The following is a 7,068-nucleotide window of genomic DNA, read 5'->3' on the forward strand; positions in this document are numbered from 1 at the left end:
GGGGTGAGTGTGGAGAGGGACATCGTTCAGCTGGGGTTGGTTCAGCTTGAGATCTTGAAAAATACCAATGGAAATATCTCTCAGTAGGCAAAAATATAGGGCAAGTTAGAAAAGAGAGAAGAGAGCTAGACATACAGGCCTGAAAACTGGACACACAGAATTAGAGTTACAAGAAAAGTGGGGGCTAGAGATATAGATTTGGGAGTCATCACATTGGTGATAGTTGGCGCCGTAATGTCCCACAGTGGGGCACAGTGCCCCGCTTTGTGCTGGACCTTCCACGCGATCTATCTGTTCCCTCCAACAACCAGCAAGGTCAGAATTTCATCCTCCCATTTTCTAGATGAGAAAGTTTACGCTCCAAGAGGTAAAAAAACTTGTTCAAACTCATCCTTTGTTGGGACTGGGATTGAAACCTAGAACCAACTGACTTCAAAGCCGGTATTCTTCCCTCCACCCGCTGTCCCTGAGGGAGGTCACTTAGGGTGAGAAGTGAAAAGAGCCAAGCTAGAAGCACTTAAGAGGCCAGTGAAGGGGGAGTGACTGGCAGGATATGGGGGGAAAGAAAGGACCCAGGAAGGGAAAGGAAACCATTCAGAGGCTTCCGATGATGCAGAGAGGTCAGGATAGGTAAGGACCAGCAGGCAGCCTCAGATATGGAAGTGGGGAGGTTGGTGGAGGCCTGGCAGAGGGGTTAGAGAGGGCCTGGGCCGGATTGCACAAGGGCAAGGGGTGAAGGAAGCAGGGCAGATGGAGAGCAGGAGTCCTCCTCCTAGAAGTTCAGGAGACTGGAAGGACGGGGGCATCGAGGTCGAGGGGAGCTTGCGGTTGCTCCTGTGGGATGCTGCAAGTTACACTGTGTTCACAGGAGAAGGAGCCCAGGTGAGGGATTTGGGAAAGGGAAGGGGTAACTGACAGCACCAGCTCCCTGTCGAGGCAAGAGGGGGTGGGATCCTTGTGCATGCATATGGGGGCTGGCCTTGGTCAAAAGGAGGAACCCCTCTCCTAGCAGTGGTGGGAGAGGGAGATAGGAACTACATGCCAGATGGCTTCTGGCTTCTCAAGGAAACAGGAGTTGAGAGCACTGATTGGGGAAGTAAGGGGGCTGAGCCTGGTGGAGGGGCATCCGAAGTGTGGAAGAGCAGCTGTGTCGGAGGTGACAGGGCGAAGGCTCGGGGCAGTTTGGAGACTTGCCTTGTGATGTGGAGAAGTCTGGAACCACACATCAGTGCTCATGCCAATTGGCAGGTTGGAGATTTTTGCTTCCTTCATGAAAGCAGCCAGGGAGCAGGTGGGGAGGAAGCAGGTGGCAAAGTGACTCAGGTGTGGGGGTGGGCAGGGAGGAAGGGCTGGGGGAGGCACCCTGGCATGAGAGGCTAAGGAGGCTGCCCAAGTGGGGAGGTGTGGGCAGCTCAGACCAGGCTCTCCCCGCCCCCAGTAGGTCCTGGCAGGACTGCCAGCAGACCTCTGCACAGAGACAAGACCAGGGGCCTTGGGGAACAAGTTACTCCTAGAATCCCAGGGCCAGGACACATTTTGAGAGACCATTACCTCCAGTCTTTCACTTATCTGCCCAAACGGCTGCTCAGCCATCCTGGACAGGTGGGAAACAAGGACTGGCCAGGGTCGACCTGTCCACTGACCTAGCGTGCGCCCCACTCCTTTCGTCTATTTCTTTTACCGTTATTGTTGTTCTGACTGTTCTTTATCTCTGTCCCTGATTTTTGTTTATATTCCTCTCTTGTCCCTCTCTTTCTAAGTGTCATTAAGATTTACCTCAAGTCCCTCCTAATGTCCACGGAACCTACTTGGATGATCGACTCCTGTTTCCTCTGACTTTCTTTGGCACTCTCTGTCTGGATTGCTTGACGTTGCATTCAGATATTATTTTGCATATACAAACCTTGCCTTCCTGGTGAGATTCAGGGCATTTGGGGGATTTGCTTTATGGTGCAAAGGGGTCTGAAAGCATACCCTGGTGATGAATTGATTTTTGGTGGTGCTGGGTCTTCACTGCTGCAGTGTGGGCTTTCTCTAGTTGCAGCGAGTGGGGGTCTACTCTTCCCCGGGGTGTGCAGGCTCTAGGGCATGTGGGCTTCAGGAGTTGGGGCTCGGGCTCAGATGCTCCGTGGCACATGGGATCTTCCCAGACCAGGGATCGAAACTGTGTCCCCCGCATTGGCAGGTGGAATCTCATCCACTAGATCACCGGGATTCCCCTGATACACCTCTTTGATTGGGGATCACATTTTCTATTTCTTTTGTACATTCTAGAGGGCCTCGGACAGTGTGTACTGGGAAGGCCCTCAGTACTTATTGCAATAAGTACCATATGCCACTTGACATAAGGATTTGTGACCGATCAGATCATGAGGAAAAAGAAAACTGAGAACTGGAAGAGGGGAGATTGGCAGCTCTCAGGGTACAGACTAAGGAGCACTGATCCAGGAGTCAGAAGTCAGAGGAGGGACTTCCTTGGTGGTTCAGTGACTAAGACTCCATGCTCCCAAAGCAGGGGGCCCTGGTCCAATCCCTGGTCAGGGAACCAGATCCCGAGTGCCACTAAGAGTTCACGTGCCCCAGCTAAAGATCCCCCATGCCACAGTTAAGACCTGGCACAGCCAAATAGACAATAAAAATAAAATTAAAAAAAAAAAAGACGTCAGGGGAGACATGGATCATGCTTCTAGCTTTGCCTCTATAATATGTCGTGTGACCTAGGGCAGTCATGTGACCTCTCAGTCTTCTGAAATCCTACCTCTGTGTGATCCTCCGGGACAAGGGTACTGCCCTGCTACCTCTTGTATGTAAAGGGGCTGATCTACCCCAAATAATTAAATTGTAACAGTGGCAAGAAGATGTTGAGTCGCTGTGTTTTCAGAGGAGGCAGAAAAGAGAATGGGGAGGCCATACCCATTTCGGAGTCAAGCCTGCATCCCAGATCCTGGCTTCCTCCGTTCTTAGTCAGTCATCTGGGCAGGCTGATGTTTCTTCGCTTCAGTTTTCCCACCAGCAGAATGAGGCTAGCAGTTCTTGCCTGATGAGTTTGTGGTGGAGCGCCTGGCACACAGGAAAGCTCCAAATTGATGTAACCATGAGTTCTCATTAAAGTGTCTGTGCCTTCTGAAGACCGGGTAGGAGGTACAAGGTGGTGGGGAAAGAGCTATTCTACCTGGTAGGTAAGTTTCCTTCCAACCTTCCAATTTGGAAGTGCTGCTGACAAGGGCAGTGTGCTGGAATGCATGGCATTTTTGGAACCTTCTTGGAAGGAATGTGTGACAGACGGGAATCTATGGAGGGTGGTGAGGTTGAGCCCGGTTGGCTGCACTCGTGCTCAGCTGCATCAGAGTCTGGCTGCACCAAGACTGCTCCTTCCTAGGCACTACTATACCTTTACCATCAAACACCTGTGGTCCTTGTTCCTTCTGAGAAGTAGTCGAAATAACAGCAATAGCCACCACCTATTGGATGCCTACTGTGTGCCAGGGTTTTCCCATTCATTAGCTCATTCAGTTAACACCATAACCCGATGAGGTTTCTATTCCCTTTGTCATAAAACTGAAGCTTGCTGAAATTAACTTATCTGAGTCACACAGCTGAGATTTGAACCGCAGTTTTATTTCACTCTAGGGCCGGTGTAATATATGCCTCAGCTATGCGGTTGTAGGTGCATATCCATTTTATAGATGAGGAAGCTGAGGCTCAGCGAAATGAAATAAATTACCCAAAATAGATGGCTGGGAAATGGTAGGGCCTGACATTGACCTTGGGGTACCGTTGTTTCAGTACATGCATGTTCTCCATTAAGACTATATCTTCTGTTAAGATAGAGGCATCGGATTCATATAACAGATGGGGTAGCTCAGGAGCAGAGAGAGAAAAAGCAAAAGCTCGTGGAAAGAGACTTGGCAGCGGGGGTGAAGCCCCTGGAGGTGGCAGAGACCTGGCAGAAGTATTCCTGGAAGCAGAATGAGAACTGAGAGGTATTAGCTATGGGTCCCCCAGCCCCACCCTTCTCCCTCAACATCTGCAAGAGAAATTAGAATGAAGTGAATGTCAGAGGTATCCCTGAAGGAGAGAGGCACCCAAAAGCAAACTGCCACCTGAGGCGAGTGTGGGAGGCCCCGGAGAATGCAGGGACATTTTACCCACCCTACGCCACCCACACCCCGCACCCCCTGCCCGCTGCCCCTTGAGGGCGTGGCATGTGCTGCTGCTGTGTAGAAGCACTTGCCTTATTCCTTCCTTGTCACCGTCCTGAGTAACTCTCCCGTCATGAGTCCCTGCAGAAGTGGACAGGACAGAGGGCAATGTGAGCCACACCCAGCTCCTACAGACTCCTCTGAAGGGCTGAGGGTAGGCGCGGACTAGAATGGAAGGTGGGGAGCAGGGCAGGGAACTGCCTCTTCTGCCCAGAGGTGGAGAAAGCTCACCTTCCTAGAGGAACAGAGGAACAAATAGAGGAAAGTAAGGAGGGGGGAAAGGAAATGAGTAAAAGACACTGAGCCTCCCAGAGATATAGCAGCTAAGGTGGGGCCACCCACCGTTCCCTCCCTGCGAAGCCAGGGCAATGTCCACACTCAGAGGATCAGGAAATCACGCTGCCCTGGAGAGAAGGTCTAAGTTAACCTATTAATCTGCTCATACAGAACCCTCCATGCCCATCTCACCTGTGCTTTAGAGGGTAGGCGGGAGCCCTCCTCCCTAGGGACCCAGAGGAACTTACTGATGCTGCTGCTAAGTCACTTCAGTCGTGTCCAACTCTGTGCGACCCCACAGACGGCAGCCCACCAGGCTCCACCGTCCCTGGGATTCTCCAGGCAAGAACACACCAGTGTCCAAATCAAGGCAGAGACAAAGCGAGCACAGTGCAATCTCCCCTCCCTGCCTGGGGGGCGCTAATCAACCCTCTGTGCCCCAGTGTGGATAGGCACACTCTGATTCCTTTTTTTTTTTTTAAACCACTCTCCTGTTTAGGGCAGAGAGGATGGCAGGTTTGCACTTGTCCTCTAGTCCTACACATAATTGGTGGCAGCAGGCAAAGCTGTTTCAAGGGGAGGGGTTTGCCAGTGGAATGAAGGAGGGAGAGAGCCCTAGAGTGACGGGTCTGAAAGGGACCTCGGAGATCGTCTGACCCAAACGTTTGTGGCCTTCACTCCATTCCCATGTTCTGTGCGCTCCCATCCCAACTGCCATCTCTCATGCCATGCAGGGAGTTCTCAAGGCCTCCTCCCCTAGGCTTCCTAAGGGCATTGTCTCCTTCCAACCACTGCGCTAACCCAGCCTCTTCTTTTCGGTGACGACACTGAGGTATGATTTGCCCAAAGGTAATCTTCGTCCCAGGATAGAGCCAGGACAGGAAACCCAGATGCCTGAGTCCGCATCCTCCCACTTTTCCACTCAGTCCCTAGGGGAGGAACCCCTTCACTCTTCTCCCTGTGGTAACCCTCTGACAAAGCATAACTGTCACCCAAGCTGATACGGGCTGCCGGTGTGAAGGGTCTAAGAACTGAGTTATTTTCAGGGGGATGCTGATCATTATCCCTTCATCCAGGGTACCCTGAAGACAGACCCTTTGAGGTTAGTCTGGGTCCCGAAGGTCTCTTTCCTCCAGAAGTTTGGCTCTGAAGCATAAGTGACTGCCTAGGGCCTGGCAGTCTTATTCCGACCGAACAAAGCTCCATACTCCAGAAAAGCTCTCACCACTATCAAGAAGTCCTTCATCTTTCCCCTGGGATGGAAGGAGAGAAGAGGCAGAGCTGGGACATGCATCAGGTGGCGTTGTCCATGCTTCAGGGACACTGCTCCATTGACACACTTTGCCCCTATTTTTTAAGATATCATTTATCTTCCCTTTTCTGCCCCTGCAAGTTGGAAGGATGAGGGCTTAAGAATGTTCTGGTGAGGACCACATCTTGAAGGTGGGAGGGCAGGTTTGGAGGAGAGAGTTACGCATATTTTGGGGGGGTCTCTGTGTTTATACACATAGTCAGGTTTCTGCGGGTTAGCTTTTGCCCTGTGCTGAGCGCGAGAGTGTTTTTTACACGAGTCCAGGTCTCTACGGGGAGAAGGCTGAGCGGGCTACCTCCGAGACAGTAACTGCAGGACAGTCTGCCCTAGAGCTAGCACTTTCAGCTGGGGAAAGGCTAATTTCTTTTTGGTCCTCGATTAAACAGGACTAGGCACTAGGAATGGGAACTGAGTCCCGAGGGCGTGGGGGGTGTGGTGGAGGTGAGTTAGGAGGGCATTAACTCGGCCGCTGTCGATGCCGCTCTCAGCTTTCCGAGGTCCTATGTGGCTGTGCCCCGCGTATCGGGCTGTGGCAGCGGGCGTCCCGGAGTGCCGGTGCGATTCGGTCTGCCCCGGCCTCCCCGACACCCTTCCCTCTCTTTGTCTGCTCTGTAGGTGTGCGTGCAAACCTGCGTCGCACAGCCCTCGTCGCGTGCGAACGCGGGGGCGCACCCTGGCTCCCCCGCGCTTTCCGCCGGTAGACAGGACTAGCCGGAGCCCGGTGCTGTTTGGTCTGGAGCCGAGCGGGGCTTGCATTGATCCATTGATTGTGCGCGGTCTGCGCCTGACCTCCCTGCTCCCGGGGAAGCCGTCTCCATGGAGACCGGGCCCGCTCCCCCAGCGCCGGATTGTAAATTCCTGCAGGCAGCGGCCCGGCAGCCTGGGGAGGGGCCGCCGCGCCCGGGCGCGCAGGGGGAGCGGCCGCCGCGCCGAGGCCCCATTTGAAAGAAAAAAGGGCACGGAAAAGGAGGTGGAGGAGGAGGCGGGTGGGGGGAGGAGGAAGAAAACGAAAAGGAGCGAGGAGAGGAGGAGAAAGAGGAGGAGGAGGAGAGAGGCGAAGAAAAAGAGACGGAGCCCGAGAGACGGAGAAAGAGCGAGAGAGGAAGAAAGAGAGGCAGAAAGGGCGTGTTTCTGGCGCTGCGTTTCTCCTCCCCTTTCCCAGGTCCCTCGCCCGGGCTCAGCGCGCTCTCCGCGGCAGCTCTCTCCCGGCGGAGCTGGGAATTGGGTGGGATTGTACGGAGCAGCCCCGCCGCCGCCGCTAGCGGAGCCGGCCTTGGA

General features: G+C 53.6%; 1 protein-coding gene across 1 annotated transcript in view; it reads right to left on the bottom strand.

The window, feature by feature from the left end:
• TCP11 (t-complex 11, testis-specific) overlaps positions 1 to 7,068 on the bottom strand; it is a 161,242-nt gene that overhangs the window by 107,045 nt on the left and 47,129 nt on the right. The window lies entirely within an intron of this gene.

The sequence above is a fragment of the Bison bison genome, unplaced genomic scaffold (genome assembly GCF_000754665.1).
Source record: "Bison bison bison isolate TAMUID 2011002044 unplaced genomic scaffold, Bison_UMD1.0 scf7180017864270, whole genome shotgun sequence".
In the NCBI taxonomy this organism is placed as follows: Eukaryota; Metazoa; Chordata; class Mammalia; order Artiodactyla; family Bovidae; genus Bison; species Bison bison.